The sequence below is a fragment of the Mytilus californianus genome, unplaced genomic scaffold, assembly GCF_021869535.1.
Source record: "Mytilus californianus isolate M0D057914Y unplaced genomic scaffold, xbMytCali1.0.p SCAF_34, whole genome shotgun sequence".
Lineage (NCBI taxonomy): Eukaryota > Metazoa > Mollusca > Bivalvia > Mytilida > Mytilidae > Mytilus > Mytilus californianus.
The window spans coordinates 2,081,984-2,101,671 of record NW_026262684.1 but is presented as its reverse complement, the minus strand read 5'-3'; the positions used below and the strand labels follow the sequence as shown (position 1 = coordinate 2,101,671).

The 19,688-nt window shown below is 31.5% G+C and overlaps 1 long non-coding RNA gene across 1 annotated transcript; it reads right to left on the bottom strand.

The window, feature by feature from the left end:
* Positions 1 to 258: 258 nt before the first annotated feature.
* On the bottom strand, positions 259 to 14,558 carry LOC127736630 (uncharacterized). Its single transcript, XR_007999087.1, has 2 exons — positions 14,472 to 14,558; positions 259 to 2,244 (listed from the first exon to the last, which is right to left on the bottom strand). It is a non-coding gene; the product is annotated as an uncharacterized LOC127736630 (long non-coding RNA).
* Between the last annotated feature and the right edge of the window lie 5,130 nt (positions 14,559 to 19,688).

Here is a 19,688-nt window from a genome sequence, read left to right as displayed (position 1 = left end):
TTCTTCTCCCTTTCCGAGTTACCACAATGTTTCGGTTACGTTTCTTCACCCTATCTGTGATATCTTCATTTTTCAGTTACGGTCCTTCACCCTATCCGACATACCCTCAGTTTACAGTTACAGTCGAAAGTTTGTTCCATTTTAATATCTACATGTAGATTGAACTATTTTTCAAAAGCATCTATTGCATTAGTCGTTAATTTGTTCTTGTCCTTAACATGCCTGGAATATTCGTCAACTGGACATAAGTAAACAACAATCAATCAATCTTTATTTCCAAACATATAATACTAGATTCTTATTCAATATTTTATAAAAGCCTCATCACTTGTATAATAAAAAAATTTGCACACTGCACGTATATAATATATCACACAAAGTATATGTTAAAACTAACCGTTTAAGGTATCATTATCTTCAATGCAAAACAAAAAAACGTATAAAAGTGCAAGTCTATTAAGAATTATAAGAGACTAGTAAAAGAATTATTATTCTCTAATTCTTATTCGATTTGTCCTTTTCCTGACCTGTTGATTATTTTCATTTAATCAACGTGTGGTTCGTTTGATCTCAGTTCTTCATTGGTCAAAATTCGATTATGACGTCAAATTTTCTTGCTTTCCTCTGAAATTCCCATCGTGACGAAGAGAACACATCTTTTTGCAGGTCGCTCTAAACGAAGGATTAAAATTATCTGAATATCGTTTAAAAATCATTAGAGAAACAGATTCCACTACCAAATCTCGTGCAAAAATCCACTCTCGACAGTTAAATTTTAAACATTTAAAACGCTCGACGAGCCTCGCGTTTTAAATTTGAAGATTTAACTGTCTCGAGTGGATAAATATCGTATCACACTCGATGCAATGAATCTATATATATACAATATTTCACATCTTATTTACACTACTATACAGAACAGATATATTTCAGATTTAAATTGCACCACCAGCTACATATACACAAGAACGTTGTTTTTCTATATTAAATACTGAAAAAGGTTTTAGCAACTACCTGACAAAGATCTTTATTCCTGTAAGGGATATTAGCCGATAAAAGTCCATACTGTAAAATATTAGACAAGTCTGAGGCTGCAGGCCGAAGACCTGTCTAATATTTTACAGAATGGACTGTCAGAGGCTTGTATCTTACTTAAAACATTATTGAACACGTCAAAAAAGGTGAAGAAAGCAAACAAATACAAACTTTAATAAAAACAAGTGTGCAAATTGTTTTGTGAATAAATTTTCTTTACATTAAAATTCGTCCTACGTGTTGGCCTCTTTAAACAGTAGCTCAACTTAAACAATAGACAAAAATAAAGTACAGCTGAAGGTAAACAACACAGCGTATGCGTATCATAATTTTTGCGTGCGCTAAGACTAATCATATTTTCCCCGTGGAAACCTTTACATGCGTTTGGTGTTTCAAAATGGATAAAATCGATGAAAGTGTATTCTTAGGTTCAGCAATACACTTTGACAAGAATTACTGTGTTTACACCATGAATTTTCTCTGAGTACATAAGACAAACAGCAGTACTCGGTGAAGGTTTTTTTTTAAATATTTTCCTAGTCTACGGAAATTGACCCGGGGTATTGTACACTTTGTTAGTGCAGATATCCGGAAATTACTATAATATTAAGACTATTCCCTTTTCAACGGCAAGCAATAATTTGTACAATAATTAAAAAGAGTCTAAACCAGATTCACATATTCAAATCATATTATCAGAAAATCATTTCGGAATGTATAGTTTTTTTTTTATTCCAAAGGCACCTCTCAATTAAGGAAGAGAGAACATTCTAAATCTTTCGGTAGATTTCTCTTGTTTTTTAGATCTGGTTTATGACATATTCCATCAATGTCTGTCCAATATAAACCTTTTTTTGCACTGTGCATATAGCAGGAACTGTCGATAATTAATCCGCATTTTAGACCCAAAGGATGATTTTCACAAAGATATTTTTCTGTTTTGACTTTTATTGTCACGTAGCAGACTTCTTTTGATGAATCTGGATAGAATTGCATAGAAGAATATCTATTCACAGTAGTGTATCCGACTTTATCCGCTAAGCTCCATTTTTTTTCTTCATCTGCATGTATCTCAATTCCACCAAATGAGCCAGCGGTGGCACCAACTCCAATATTCGAAGTTTGTCGGTATGCTGTATCACAAAGTACTTTCACGTAAACATTGTGGGAACTAGCATTAGATATGTGAATAGAATTAGCCATTTTATTCTGCAAAAAAAAAAGTGTTAACATATTCTTATATAAACTTTAAACTGATCATTGAATTTGATTGTCAAGCATAAGCACCGACAAAAAGAATAAACATATAGATTGCACATTGTAAATACAACTGTTCCACAAACCACGCCTCTTTTGGGGAGATATTTAATATGTATAGATGTTTTGTTTCGCTTACCTGCTGGTTATCAGATATAATCTTTATGTTTCATCTCGTCGAGACACAACTTGTGATTGTTACCAGTACAAATACACATGGATAGCGGCGAAATTGAATTCTGGGGAACACCAAAAGTGAAGGGAGGGGTAGCATTACCTGTAACCGAGTACGGCAGAAAGTGATTTTCCCCCGATTATAGTACTGATTTTCATTGATTTTGTACTGATTTTTCATGATAAATTTTACACTATAGCTCTGTTATTTAATTTAAGTAGATTGAACTAATCAATTGGTTAAAGATGATTTATTCTGTCTGGTCAGTAGTCATTAGTTAGTGATATCCTGAGGTGTGATTGCCTTGAAGTTACATCATGACCTCTCTTATTCTTTGTTTTGATGCTGTTGCAGCTGATTTGAGTCAAATAAATTCTGTTTTAGTCTGCTTTAAGAAAACTGGGAGTATGAATTAGATTTTTTTTCATGAAATTATTTTCAAATATAATAATCTGAAAAATGCAAGTATAAATTTGGACAAAATAAGCAATTAAATGGAAAAAAAAACTAGCAACTAAACTTGAGCTTTTGTGTACAGATTGTCCCCGATCAGCTTGTGTTGATTACAGATTTTCCCTGATACCTATACAGATTGTCCCCGATTTTAAAAAGCTAATCCTTCAAAAATAAAGCTAATATGTGGATCTTTTTTACACTTAGGCATGTGCTAATAATAAATAGTGGAATATAAGGAAAAAATAAATTTTCATGCAAACCTGTAATTCTATGATTTTATATATAAAACTGAATTAGAGATTTTTTGTTCATGGATATTTCATTGGTTGTTTCAGAAACTTTAAACAGGCTTCTTCTTGCTTGGTGTTCATTACTTACTGTTTGTATATTTCTGGATTCATAGTTTAGTGAATTTGATAAATTGTCTGAAATGGTCAGATATTGTAATGATTTTTTTTTTATGATCTTTTGTGGTGAATTTGTTGATTAGTTACAAATTAAAATATTTTCATCGTGTATTTTAAAGTTTTTCCTTCTCTGTCAAGAAGTTCTGGAATGAATGTATGGTATGGTCTGCTTTTATAATCTCTTTCGCTACCTCTGATGGTGATCTACTATTTTTTCAAAGATGACATTTTTAGAAAGCAATTAAAGCATTTGTATGTTGACATTTTCTTGCAAGTAACAGTTAAAAATAAAACTTAGAATGAACCCTTTTCCTTATGATATTATAAGAGAAAATCGGGGAAAATCTGTAATTAACTTCATCTTCTCTGGGACAATCTGTACACTGATCGTGGACAATCAGTACACTGCATCAGAAATTGAAATCATATTTTTATTAGTATTTTCCTAATCTTCTTAAAAAAGTACTTCCAGATCTAAGTCTACTTAATTTGCACATTTGAATAAGTATTCTATAATTAGAGTAACACTTTTAGATATTTAAATAATATAAGAAAATCACTTCCAATGACTTCCTTGCTTCAGAAAAGTTTCTATTTTTAGGATGGGTCATCAAAATCCATATTGCCCATGGGAGGCCAATGATAAGAATGTAGAAATGAAAAGGAAGGTTACATAATTATTGACACAGATTTTCTTTAATTCATATATAATTACCCTTTTGATGATCTCTACATAGGAAAATCGGGGAAAATCAGTAATCAATAGGAGAAAATCAGTGCTGTAATCAGGGGAAAATCACTTTCTGCCGTACTCGGTTACAGGCAGTGGGTAGTACAAAATTTAAGTAATTATATGTTTGAACTCTTATTAGTTCGAGGTAAATGTTGACAATATGCCGTACAGTCCTATGTTTTGACCGTCGAAAAAAATAGAAGTCCATATAAACTTTCCATTCTAGGATATAGTTTTTTACGAAACTTCATAGTAAAACTAAAAGTGGCACTGTTTTAGCCGTAAAAGGAGTTCCTTTGTGGACTGGTATTGTCTGCATAATTACAGAGATATCTCAAATCTGTATCATTTTCTGACATAAAATATTTTAATAATTTAAATATAATCCATCAGAAATTGAAATTATTATATGTACGAGGTGTACGCATATCACATACACATTTCGGTTTTGTTTTCTTCATTATTTTTGGAAGGATCGTATTAAAGCTTACAGATAATGTATGTGGTTGTTAATTAAATACTTGGATAAGTCCCCGAGTTAAGTACCATCAGCTCAGTTGTCAATACTTCGGTACTGGCAATATTTATAACAAACCTTTCTAAAATTGTTTACCTCCAAGGGGGATTGGTGAATAGAAAATTTGTCACTTAATTGGTCCAATTCCGTAAAACCATTGCCAAAATAGGCCACCTGTTTGACTACACGGGACGTTCAAATACGCAGCCACGTCTGGTCAGAATGGTGTGCGTAGAGAGTGCCATGCTCATTGCACGTTCAGAATCATTGCAACAGCTCTTTGAGGGGTCCATAGGTGGCCTGTTGCAAGGAAATTTTATGTTCAATATGTCTTAGCTTTCAGTAGCAGCCTTCATTTTTTACCTTCATCCCGAACGTCCTCTAGATCTGTTACAGGACATACATATTGGATTTATTGTTAATTGGTTTTCGTCCAGAACATGCATGAAATATTTGCCACTGGACGTAAAGTAACCTACAATCAATCATCTAAAATTGTCCGTTTATTAATCTAGAAATTAAAAAAAAAGTTTCAACCTCGGGGGAGGGGGGGGGGGGGGGTCACTTCAAACTTTTTTTGAAAGGGGTGAGCAGCTGAAACATCAAGTACCCCACCTTTTCATATATTTTGTTTATCAAAAATATATACCTTGTCATATATCAATTAACAAAAAACAAACCTATAGATATGTTTGGATATTTTTCATCTTCTGGTACATTAGTATATATAATTTTTTTGGCGTCCCGTTCATCATCGCGTTCTTGTTAAAAATCATCACACCTTGCTTTCTCAATAAATTCGTCACATCTTAAAACACTTTCCTCTATTTGCCCCTTTTGTATCTTTCATTATGAAGAAATTTCAATTTCAAAAGACGATAAAAGATGTTAGGTCAGATAAGTGTAGTAACACCCCAGAGAGTAACACTTTCAATGAGTTTAATATTAATGAAAAACTGATAAAAAGTTACATTGCCTTTCCCTCTCAAAGTACATTGACACTATGAAATTTCTTTAAATAATTGTTATCATGTTTCATGTATACAAATCTTTGAATGTTAATTAGGTGCAAATGGCAAAATGATGAGATTTATAGCATCTATAAGTTACTAGCATCAGTGGAAATACCACATTGGAATAAATAGAGTTTAATTGGTTTGACAAATAGCTGATGCATTTACGACTGTGGTTTAACCGCATCACAAATAAATACGGACATCTGATTAGTTTCAGATACTTATGATATAATCAAGCAAGAGAAAATATCAACCTATTGATATATTTAATCTGAGGTTTCAACCCTATCAGGCAAAGTTGAGCTTCAAATATATGTCCCTGGCTTTGAGCGTTCTGGATGAAAGTTAATCCAGAAAAGCTCTTCAGACGCATAAAGTTTCTAGCTAGTAGTTCTTCTGAGGTAAATCATTTGAAATTTCAACAATGCATGAAATGTATAAATTCTAATTTATCTCCAATGTAGAAATCAGTTGAAAATAATATGTTTAGAGTGATTTCCCTTCTTTTGGTTCAGTTTACAAAATTTATTTTAAAATTGTTTCGAACATCAATATTGATAATAAAAACTAATTATAAACATTATTTGTAATAATCTTAGAATTTTTTCATCTTCATTATCAATTATATGAAAATGATAAAGAAAAATTGTAAGCGTCCTGTAAAATTGATAGTTTATATAGTGTTTAGACAAAAAGTATAATTACAGTTGTGTTTTGCACTGTACCAGTTGACGGACAATAAAATACCATAATATATAGCAATGCTAAGGACATAATACGCCTATATATTAATATGTGAAGGCTGTAAAATAGCTAACTATAATCACTGACTAAACTCTCAATAAATCTTTATACTATAAGTTATAAACATTTCAGTATGCTTAGATCAACTTTAGTTTTCAAATTTTTGTGAATTTCATCACATGTTATAACCCACACAGTTCAGCCCTCATATGCAGTAACTTTAATAGCATTTTGTATCAGTCTTATGCCTAGGTCACACATTCACGGATCACCTAAACGGTTCCACTACGGATTAAATCTCACGGATGATCCCGGAAATGCAGTTTCGGTAGTCCGTTACGGATGCACAACGGTATGAGTACGGGCTTTGACCACGGATAATATAGGAAAATTTTGTGCATGTTCGAAAATTGTCAAGGATATACAAGTACTTTTACGTATGACTACGGCTACAATACGGAAATCTACGGACTAATACAGATTGCCACGAATGATGCCGGATCGTATCCGTAGCTAATCCGGCGTGAAATCCGTGAATGTGTGACCTAGGCGTTACAATAGGTAAGAAACATGTAACTTTTTAGCTGAAACAATTTTGAAAACTTGGTACACATAAATGTCTTGTTCTTTGAATATTTTCATTTTCTAAGCCCCTAAAATGTTGAGCTTTGTTGCATTACAATATCTTATGTCTTTTGTCTTATGTGTTAATATTCAATATCCATTCATCTGTTTTATACATGCTTTATATATGATACCTATGTGGCTAACTCTATTGAATATAGGTTTAAGTAAAGGTGTAAAAAATGAATTGGATGCACTGCATACTTCTGAAGAGATTTATGTTCTTGATGGCTGTACTTTCTGAAGGTTTACTGTGTTAACAGATTAGAGAATAATGGGTAACAAATAAAGAAGAGAAAATTGCACAATGAAATTAAGGATGACGAATATTGGCACAACAAATTAAAGAAAAACGAAATTTGCTTAAAAGTAAAAAACACAGAAATGAAGATCCTCCATCCAGAGTCGGGACTCAGATACCCTCTTAAAAATTTGAACCAACTGGATTCTGCAGTGTGATTTGATAAAACAAATGTAGCCCCTGATTTATAATATTTTATTTTATAGACATTTAACTTTTATTTACAGACAAGATCAAGAGTGCAGTCGAATGCTTGATATACAGTTTCCAAATTGAATTTTGTTGATTTAGCTGGATGTGAAAGATTGAGTAAAACTAAGGTTTGTTGAATTGTCTCCTTTTTATAAAGATTTGATTAAAATGAGTTTTGTGATTTATGTGAAATGAATATTTTAGCATTTAATGGTAATTTATCATAAAATACTGTAGTCCGGGACTATATAAAAACATATCATTTTTTAAAAATACTTTATCAACAAGGAAAGGGCAGGCTGATATTGATCAGCTGATTAAGTCATTAAAAAATATATGCTTTTATTAAATTGCTGCATGTAATTGCACTTTACCAACAATAAAATTTATGTCTCTTTGCATGTTCATTGATATAGTTGCAAACAAAAATACCTTTAAATACAGAACTTTAAAAAAAAAGAATTCAGAAGTTTTATATAATTGTATCGAAAGAAAGAATGAAAAATTTTTCTAACATTTTTTTATTAATATAATTAATTAGTAATTGTTATTTTTCAGTCTGATGGAAAAACACAACAAGAGGCAATGTACATAAATAAATCATTGACATTTTTGGAACAAGTCATTTTAACGTTAGCAGATCGTCGTAGAGAACATATTCCTTTCCGCCAGTCAAAACTAACACAAAGGTTCCATTGTCAATAATTTGGTGGAAATTGTAATACACTTCTGATAGCTAATATCTGGGGAGAACAACAACAGTTACAGGAATCAGTAAGTGATTTGCTCAAGGATAAAATAATCCTTTATGGATTCTCTTGATTATAAGCAAAATAGTTCATTCACTAGTACTTTTGAGGGCCTAAATATATTATGCTATAAAAACATATCACTAATCAAAGGATTTTAGATTTACATGAACGGATGAAACTTCCTAATTTATCAATTTTCTACACAACCATATGAAAGAAAAGTGTCAGTTAACATGACTAATGTAGAATGTTAAATTTTTTTTTTTACTTTAAAAACAAAATAAATATGCATTAAATGATAAAAAAAATACTCAAAGTTAGAAATTTCTTCTTAAATAACAACAATAATACTGAAAAAGGATTAAAGGAATCACCAAAATTACTGGACATTATAACAAATCAAAGTAACAGACATACATACAACAACAAACCACACATGGTTCAGATACCAGTAGCCTTACTTGGTAATGGCTCAAATGTTGTGAAGTTAATCCAGTTCTGTGTGCTCCCAAACTTTACCCTTTTCTTATATGTAAACTGTATGCCATTAAATTAAAACTAACAATAAAAATTTACACAGAGCTGATATACCAATTGGATGACTGCTAACTTTTGCAAAGAAATTAATAAGAAGTATTTTTCAGGTATCAACATTGCGTTTTGCTACCAGAATGATGTGTGTTGCCAATGAAACCTCAATGAATGAAATTATAGATCCTGTGGTAAGTGGGTTTGGAACGAAATTTTGGTATTTTAAAATGTTTTTGTGTGGAATCGACTATGATGTGTCCATTGCAAAGGAATAAACTCGTACACGAGGGTATAGATTGGGTTTACAGAATAGTTTAATCAATCTGAGAAGCAGCATTTTCGTTCAATTCACACCATTTCAGAATGTACCAAAGAATGAAAATAATACCACAGTCGGACTTCATTACTTGAATTTTGAAATCAAATCTCTGTCAGTGTGAGCAGTGGGGGATTGAATGTACTATTATTACAAAATCTGGAAAAATTAGCACAATTATGAAAAGTACTGTTTGCTATCCAAGATTTTTAAATCAATTACTAGCATGAACATTGTTGTATCAGCCATTTTAGAGGAAATGCTATCACTTTAATACTTGCAAGCCCTAATTTAACAGTTATATAATAAAGTTACATTTACAAACTATATATTTGCAGGTACAATGCAAAAGGTTTGAAAAAGAAATTCAGCATTTAAAACATGAGTTAGCCATGCATGATACTTTGGTAAGTAGACACTAGGGTGGTAATGGGTCAGCAGATTTGTATGATTCTAAAAGGTTCTCTTGTTTTTCGGGAAATTTTTCAGGTCAATAACTAATGAAACTTTATAACTGATCTTCATATATTTTTCAGTCGTTAAGTGACTGATACCTGCACATTAATTGTTTGTTTATTTCACTAGAATATTAAAATAAATTTGATCACTGAAAGACAGGCTTACATATATAACACAAGCAAACATCATCATTATAAGTACTTAGCTGTATTTATTGAACAGAACAGAAATGAAAATAAGAAATTAAATCATAATTTGATATTTAGAATACACTTGTGGAAAATGAGGTAGTTAAAACTCACTCACTGTGAAGGAAAAATTGTATAACAGTGAAAATGTCAATGTTATTGAAGAAAATCACTTGAATGTTTTTTTATATGTGTATATTTTGTTGTACATGTAGATAAAATAACACAAATGCATGCAAATATGCAAATATATGTCTTGTACAGTTCATAAATCCTTTCTTGAAAAGAATCACAATTATATGTGATAATTTGACATTCTCCCCCATCATAAAGTGTTGTTTTCATTTTTTAGTAGATATTCCATCCCATTCAAATGCTATTGGTATATATTTTTTGTCTGGAGGCCTCTTTCATTAGAACTTTTAGGTTTAAATTGATTTTTTCAGACTTTTAACTATTTTTTGCTTAGTTTTCTTGCTCCTATCTTTTGTCGTTACTGTTATATGCATCAATAATAAAATATTATTGACTGTAAAACACATATAAAATGAAATGAAATTGAAACGATTTTGAGTCCCAGTTCTTAAAGTCATATAAAACTTCAAATTAAAAACAAAATGATGCATATGTTTTTTATAACTAAATGGCTTGTTTTTTATTATAAAACTTATGTACATATACTTTTTTCTCAAGAAAATTCGATAATTTGTCCAAGGTTAGAAGAAATTTACTTTGTTTTGAATGTTTGCTTCCAGTAAACAATTCGCCGATACGTTTTCCATATGCAGTGAACTCAGCGTGACCGTTCTCGTAAAAATCCGGTGATCGCTATAATACGCATGGATCTGTCATTGAAATAAACTATTATCTTAGTGTACATTTTATATATACACGTGCTCAATATCCATGCTTCTTTGTTGATTTTGTACTAAAATATAAGGTGGCAATCGGTAAACTACGGCTTCAAAATACAACAATTAATTAGCTGCCATACTTTCACATCATAACAGACCGAGAAAAATTTGTTTTTGACGATAATACGACATGGATGCGTACAAAATGATAAAATCGTGCACAGAAGGCTAAGTTTATGATATATACATACATTGGTTCAAGAATTGGATTAAAATTATTTTTCACCAGTCACTCGTTTTACAAAAGACCTATTAATTTCTTATGTATCATAATACTGCAAGTTTATGGTTATCGTTTTCAGAACATAAAGCTATCATTAAATTGAAAAGGGTTTAATTCGACTTATTATATTAAGAGTATATAATATTGTCTTTCGCTAAATTACAGATACAAACTAAAAATAACTCCGTATTCTAGCCAAATAATGTCATTTTTTTAATTTATATTTTCTTCCAAAAACCCGGACCATTTGTTATAAAAACCCGGACGTTTTAAATGATGTTTTCGATAAAAAAGGACAATATAAAACACTGAATTGTAATTGAACTACAGAACATTTTTGCGTCGTGTGTGCTCAAAACATGTATACAACACGGTATATAAACAAGAGGCTCTAAAGAGCCTGTGTCGCTCACCTTGGTCTATGTGCATATTAAACAAAGGACTCACATTATAGTCAAGAATTGAATTCATGAAAAAATTCCCTGTTTTGGTAATGGTGACTAGTTTGTAGATCCTAATTTACTGAACATTTTTGCTGTTTACAATTATTTCTACCTGTATTGAACTCGGCCCAGTAGTTTCCAAGGAAACGATTTTTGTAAAAATTTACAAAATTTACGAAAAATTGTGAAAAAAATCCGTTAAAAGGCAATAACACCGGAAGGGGTCAATTGACAGTTATGATTATGTTTGACTTATTTGTAGAGCTTACTTTGCTAAACAATATTGCTGTAAACAGTTGATCTCTATCTATTATAATATTCAAGATAATAACCAAAAACTGCAAAATTTCCTTAAAGTTACCAATTCAGGGGCAGCACCCGGACTAGGGGTTGTTTGATGGATCTGAAAATTTCATGACAGTTAGATCTTGACTTGATGAACAATTTTACTACGCTTTGATTTGCTGTAAATGCTTTAGTTTCAGAGATATAAGCCAGACACTTCATCTTGGTTTATGACCGGGGTCATCGGATATTTTTTTAAAACTAAATACTAAATAAGGATGAATTAGGACAAGTTTTGTTTAATTTGGCACAGTAGTTTCAGAGGAGAAGATTTTTGTAAAGATTAAAAAACATTATGAAAAATTGAATTTAAAGGACAATAACTCTTTATGAGGTCAATTGACAATTTTTGGTCACATTAACATATTTGTAGATCTAAATTTGCTGAACAATTTTGCTGTTTACACTTTATCTCAATCTATTATAATATTCAAGATGATAACCAAAGACTGCAAAATTTCCTTAAAATAACTAATTCAGGAGCAGCAACTCAACATTGGGTTGTCTGATGCGTTTGAAAATTTCAGAGCAGATATATCTAGCCCTGATGAACAATTTTACCCACAGTTAGATTTGTCCTAAATGATTTAGTTTCAGAGATATAAGCCAAAAACTGCTTTTTACCCATTGTTCTATTTTTATCAATGGTGGCCATCTTGGTTGATGGGCGGGGTAATCGGATACAATTTTTAAAAAAGATACCCTAAGGATGATTTAGGGCTAAGTTTGATTTTATATAGCCCAGTAGTTTCAGAGGAGAATATTCTTGTAAAAGTTAACGGACGACGGAGGAGGACGACGACGACGACGATGGACGACGACGACATCGACGACGGACGACGACGACGACGGACGACGGCCGCTAATTGATGAGAAAAGTTCACTTTGCCCTTTTTGGCCAGGTGAGCTAAAACAAAGTAATGTATGCGTATTAGATTGGTTCTTTGATATGCTGAATACGATGTGTACGATACGATTCTCTGCAAATACATAAATTATAAATCATAATAGATTTAACTGAATTCCGATAATCATAAACATGATATCTCTCTTGCTGCCGGAGGGATACGTGTGTCCACACTGGCAGTGCCGGAGGAACACATATATAATTGTCCATGTTATACTTCATGCAAGCTTCTGAACATTGCTGTATCTCTGACAAATAAAAGACCGAAGATTAAACATTGTAATATTTTTTTCAATGGATCCCAAATGTATCTCTTACAAATAAAAGGACGAACAGTGTAATACTTTTTTCAATAACTCCCAAATGTAACGGTCTTTAAGGTGTGACGTCATATATCGAATGACGTCGTTATTAGGCAAGTGACGTCACAGACGTTGAGCTGTCGTATTATCTGGCGCACAAAATGCAACCTTAAAAAACTACTGGCAGCAAGAGGGTTAAACATTGCATTAATTAGTTCTCAGTCATAATTAAAGATAAAGGAACATGTTTTCTAATAAAGTACAAAATTTGCACAAAAGATTAAATCAATATCATAAATATATTTCTTTATGGAACATTGTTACAAATCTTGTTAAAGAAATGAATACTTAACCCTCTCTGAAAAGAGTTTAACTGATCAACCAGATTCAAAACAGAAAAATTTGTAACAAAAACACAGACCGGACGTGACAGGGTATTTATATATCCCCACAATAAAAAGGACACAAAGTACAGATCTGCGAGTGCTTGCAGTTATTGACAGCTAGTTCAAAGTCAATACAACTATTAAAAAATCATGTATCTGAAACTCAAGTTAGCTTTACTGAATTTAAAATTATGATATTGAAAAGGTGGATTGATTTTTTTTATAACCTTAAATGTTAGAAAAAGATCATTACTTTGAATTGGGTACATTTAAAAGATATATAATTGTAGAATGATTATAAAAGACGGGTAAACATTCTAAATATCGATAATGTTATGTTCAAAACATATTATGCAACATTGAAGAATGTATTTTTAAAAAGCCGCACAATAGGCTGATTTGATGTTTTAAAATACGAGATATCTTGTAATGATATGGTTTAAAAGAATATCTCGCCTTACCAATGCACATAACTGTAGATAATTGTCGTAGTTTATTTAAACAATGAGATACAGATAACGTTGTAAATGAAGCAATATTCTTTTTTCAAAGAATCAAAAGGTATTTCTTAAATATAATTGAGAATTGATCATATAGTACACATGGTTTACAGTTTTACCAAAGAAGAGCCTCGGTAATGTATTTAAACCATTAATTTGTATATATTGAATACATGTAGATTGTCTGCAGATTAGAACAGGTAGCTTTTATAATGTTAAGAAAAATGAAAAATATTGTAAACATTTCGTAACGATATATTAATTGAAAATAAGCATCTTTTTATTTCACGATGACATATGAAGATATACGTAAAAAATATATAAGTTAATACTATTTGAGAAATCCGTCAGTCTTAAACCTAATTCAATTATCATCAATAAGAAAAAAGAAAACTGATTATTTAGGATCATTTAGGGAAATACATGTTTGCTGTCGAATCAATTCGTAATTCGTAAATGTTGTGAATTACACTTCTCTACTGAAATTCAAAATCATACTGATTTTAACCAACTTTTTATAAAACGTCTGTCCACAATGAATATCAATTGTAATGTCGATTTATTTCAAATATGACTTATTTTTTTTTATTATGACACGTGAGAACAAGTGCGTTAGAATCGACGACTGATGACCTTTTATTAAACACACATTTAGTTATCTGAACAACATATTTTGATAAATAAACTCATTTCATATAAGTTTCAACACTTTACAGGAAAAATTCATCGTCTTAACTTTTAAACCTACCTCAATCTTCAACGTAATCTATTTTGAACTAAATAGGCGATAGATCTATAGTAATCAATAAAATTCCGTTCATTGAAGCATAATTCATTTTTGTAACTAAAAATAGGATTTAAATCTTATAGCGGCCTGGTAAACAGTTGTAGTTTTGTTGAGATAGTTAATAACTATATGTCTGTAATATTTGGGAATACACAAACATATAAATAAATATGATTGTTTCTACCTAATTGTTTTGTCTATTAGTTTTTTAAATGACGAAACTGATCACTTCGAATCCATAATATTACTAAAACGAAGACAATGGTCGATTATATAAGGAATATGACAGTTGTTATCCATTCGTTTGATGTGTTTGAGCTTTTGATTTTGCCATTTGACTAGGGATTTTCCGTTTTGAATTTTCCTCGGATTTCAGTATTTTTGTGATTTAACTTTTTTCTATATTCTTTTAAATAATCATCCTAAGGTAAATAGTTTCAAAAACATATGTATAAACCTTTGAGAGTAAAATTTTCTTTGTGCTGGTAATGTAATGGTTACAAGTATGATATATTATCCATGGAGTTCGGTATTTTTGTTATTTCACTTTTAAGATAGGCCCTAAACAGAAAATGCCAAAAGAAACAACATTGCACTTAATTTATCAATATTTAACCCTTCGACCCAAATTATGAAAAGTACATGAAAGTTATAATGTACTGGAATGAAAATGGGATATTGTTTTACTCAAGGTTTCTATTTTATAGATATAAGAAGATGTGGTATGAGTAGTGCTAATGAGACAACTCTCCATCCAAGTCACAATTTGTAAAAGTAAACCATTATAGGTGAAAGTACGGTCTTCAACACGGAGCCTTGGCTCACAGCGTTTTAACCATTTGCAAATCCTTAAGGATCTAAATATAGGTCTCCTCTTGGATAATTCCGATCCCTTAACAGATTCTGGCAATATTTAGGTTAGTCCTGTATTTTTTCCAGATCTTCATCGTTTGTTTAAGGTTGTGAGTTTTCAAACAATATCGCTCGCTAAACCGCTAAAGATCGCTTCTAGTTCAGTTAATTAACATAGTTCATGGTTAAAGAAAAAATCTTTACATAGCAAATGTACAGTACATGTTTAACGTATCACAGAAATATAACATTTCCAAAAAAATCAAATAAATATTTTCAAATATTAAAAAGAATTGTTTGAGTACAATATATTTTTGATATATTTAGCAACGGTACATCATGTTTGTGTTATTTTTTAAACTGAATCACATATTCTTGTGGTGAAGAGCATTATTTGCTTAAAATAGTTCAGAATAGAATAATAAATATCGTTTTCAACAGTTAGTAAATAGGTGTAAAAATTCATTTTAAAATTAGTAATTACTGGTAATAACTGGACAGTTTCATGAATTACTTGTATTAACTAAGTGCATCAGGAAGTATATGTAATTCCTAAATTTTAGTAAATACATGTAATTCCACGTATTTACTGCAACATATACAAGAATGCTATTTGCCCTAGTGTTGCAAATGGGGGAAATATTATGGGATTTATAATATTAACTCTAACGAGTTTAATGTTGTGGATTATTCGTTCCATAATGAATAATTAATAATGATCATAAATTAAGGGACTTCATCAGTACTATACAGTTTAAATACACTGTAGAATAGATACATAGGTAACCACTTTTGTGTTTGGCACAGTCCCTACATTTTAATTCTTACTTGTCAACCTCAGTGTCGATTATATATCTTCCCGTATCTCGTCTACTTAATATAATATTACATCAGTCAGTTCATTTAAATTCTTAACTTGACATAGATGATTAAATCACATATTTACTTAAATAATGTGGAATCCCAATATTTTATTTCCTTTTACATTATACATACCTGAAAATGAAAAAATACTAGGATTACACGCTTAATATCGTAAATTTTTTTGAAGAGATATTCCCATTTATTTATGATACTTTTTAATGATTTGTGGCATAATTATAAAAAGAGAACCGAACTGCTACACGAATAGGATATGCTTGTTTCTATAATATTAATTGGATGAGTTCATGGTGAGGTGTTGGAGAGAGATTCCTGAACCGAGTGCAAAGACAGATATCACCCTTTTTGGTAAGGTCGTTAATTGCATAGAATAATGACAAACATGGTCAAGTAGAATAGCTAATTGGAAAATATAGTTTCAAAGAGTAAGTAAGTAAACATAACTTATTGGAGGGGATGGAACATAAGTTCATTGAGATTAGAGTAAAGTCTTATAAAAGTTGCAAGTTAATATACTAGAATACGTTTCAATTTAAAGATCAAATCTGTCATACTTATATAGTATGGAGCGATACTTGAACACGCATATGATTAAGTGTTGACATCTGATATGGACACTTGTGTTATTTAAAAAGCATGCATGTCTGTAGGTTTGTTTGTATCTTGTTTATTGGCGCTAAGTTTCTGTTCTCCTTTCATATGAATAAATATATATAAATTTTGTTATTGCGTTATTGGTATACTGCCATATTACCATTACATATACTAAAGATATTCATTTCTTCATATCTAACAGCTATTAGATACAGAACTCGACACTTTATGCTTGTCGAGTTGCTTGCGTGTTCCTTACAGCTCCCTTTTATCACAGTTCTCAAACGGAAATGGTATAATTTATAATCAGGACTAGGTCCCATGCTTAAAACAAGCTTTGCATAAAATTGAGAATGGAAATGGGGAATGTGTCAAAGAGACAACCCGACCATAGAGCAGACAACAGCCGAAGGCCACCAATGGGTCTTCAATGCAGCGAGAAACTCCCGCACCTGGAGGCGTCCTTCAGCTGGCCCCTAAACAAATATGTATACTAGTTCAGTGATAATGGACGTCATACTAAACTCCAAATATACACAAGAAACTAAAATTAAAAAATGATACAAGACTAACAAAGGCCAGAGGCTCCTGACTTGGGACAGGCGCAAAAATGCGGCGGGGTTAAACATGTTTTTTGAGATCTCAACCCTCCCCTATACTTCTAGCCAATGTAGAAAAAACAAACGTACAACAGTACGCACAGTTAAACTCAGTTCAAGAGAAGTCCGAGTCCGATGTCAGAATAGGAAACAAAAGAAAATAAACAAAATGACCATAATACATAAATAACAACAGACTACTAGCAGTTACTGACATGCCAGTAAGATTTTGTTAGCTTTTGAGGTGAATACTGACATTTTTGTGCTTTGTAAAGAATATTCCCATAAAAGATTGGATGTAAAATACCCGAACGTATAAGATGTCTGCATGTTGAGTTATATTTACGAATGATGTCCTTATACCGATGATAAAATTTAGTAAATGTTTTGATTAGTTTATGATATCGAAAACCCTGGTGTAATAATTTTTCACTAATACATAAATTTCTTTCGCTAAAATCTAATACGTTGTTACATACACGAGCGAATCGTTGAGATATATAAACACCATAAGATGGTGACAAGGGAACGTCACCATCTAAAAATGGATAATAAACGATAGGAAATGAAAAATCATCTCTTTTATCATAAATTTTTGTATTAAGCTTCCCGTTAATGATATAGATGTCAAGATCGAGGAAAGGACAGTGGTCATTGTTAGTATTAGCTTTATTTAAAGTAAGTTCAACAGGATAAATTTCTTTAGTATACATACTGAAGTCGTCATTATTGAGAGCAAATATATCATCCAAATATCTGAAAGTATTGTTAAATTTTTGTATCAGATGTTGTTTCGATAGGTCTTTGCTGATTTTAGTCATAAATTGTAACTCATAACAATACAGGTTCGCAATAAGTGGTGCACAGTTAGTCCCCATTGCATGTTTGTTTGAATTTTTTAGTCAGTTGTGCTGTAAGTCTGTGATGTATGCAAACGGTCATAACCAATTTGTCAATATGACGAAGCTATAAACAACTGCCATACAAGTGTGTGTGTGGGGGGGGGGGGGGGGGGGGTGGGTTAAGCTGGCTATTAAAACTAGGTTTAATCCGTCATTTTCTTTGGAAAATGCCTGTACCAAGTCAGGAATATGGCATTTTTTTTTCCTGTTCCGTTGATTTATAGCTTTTGATTTTGTTAGTTTTTATGGACTTTCCTTTTTTAAATTTTCTTCGGAGTTCGTTTTTTTTTTGCAATACTTTTTTGAAGAAACTCAAGATTACTCTAACTTGTATTTAATATGTATCTTAAAGCTCCAAAAACTTCCTTTTCGGGAAAAAAGTAATCGATTTCAGTATTTTATATTACTATACGGAAATAATGCATACAATTATATATGACAGCATAGGAAGGGTGATCTGTTATCGTAAGCACAAAACTAAATGTTATCTAGCAACAAAAAAATAATTGGTAGTCCCCAAAGCATAAATCCGACTTATCGGTATTTTGTTTTACAAATTCTGTTGATAAGCGTTGCTTATCAGGATATTCCTCCCTTTCCGGAACACCTGAGATCACCCCTTGTTCCCGTTGGCGTGGTATTGGTCAGTCTTATAATATCTATATAGTAGCGGGTTGTTTTAAAGTGTGCACCACATTTTTTTATGTTATTTCGAATAGACAGAAAAAATATTACAGTCATTTCTTATAATTGAATTCTTAATTCCATTTAAACCGGAGTAAATCATGAAAAAACGTTGATGACGTCAAGGTCACATGACAGAATTATGTCTATGAGCTGATACACAAAACAACGTCAGCCAATCGAAAGACGCATTACATCCAAAATTAAATTATAACATACTAAAACGTATATCCAAGTTACGAAAAGTCTAAAATAAACAATTAACAATACATGGACTCGGATAATATGTATCAACATTTCGTGTGTATTTTTGTCTAGACGTCATCAAATTAACCATCGAGATGAGCTCCGAAGACTGCCGACGGTCATATAACCCGTTATATACATAAATATGAATATAAACAGATAGTATTAACGTGCAATTGTTTTTTTTAGGTCTGTTTTATTTCAGTTTGTAGGTTTAACATTATTTTTATCGTCGTTTTTACCTATGTAAGAATATTTTTTTTGGTGGATCCAAATGATTTATCCTTGTTTCACTTTCAATGTTGACATTCTTTTCCTTTTAATAGCTTAATACATGCGTAACCCATCTCCAGCTAAGGGGTTAGATTAAAGGTCACACGAATACGGATTCAATGAGGTCGAATTATTCACTTGCAAGT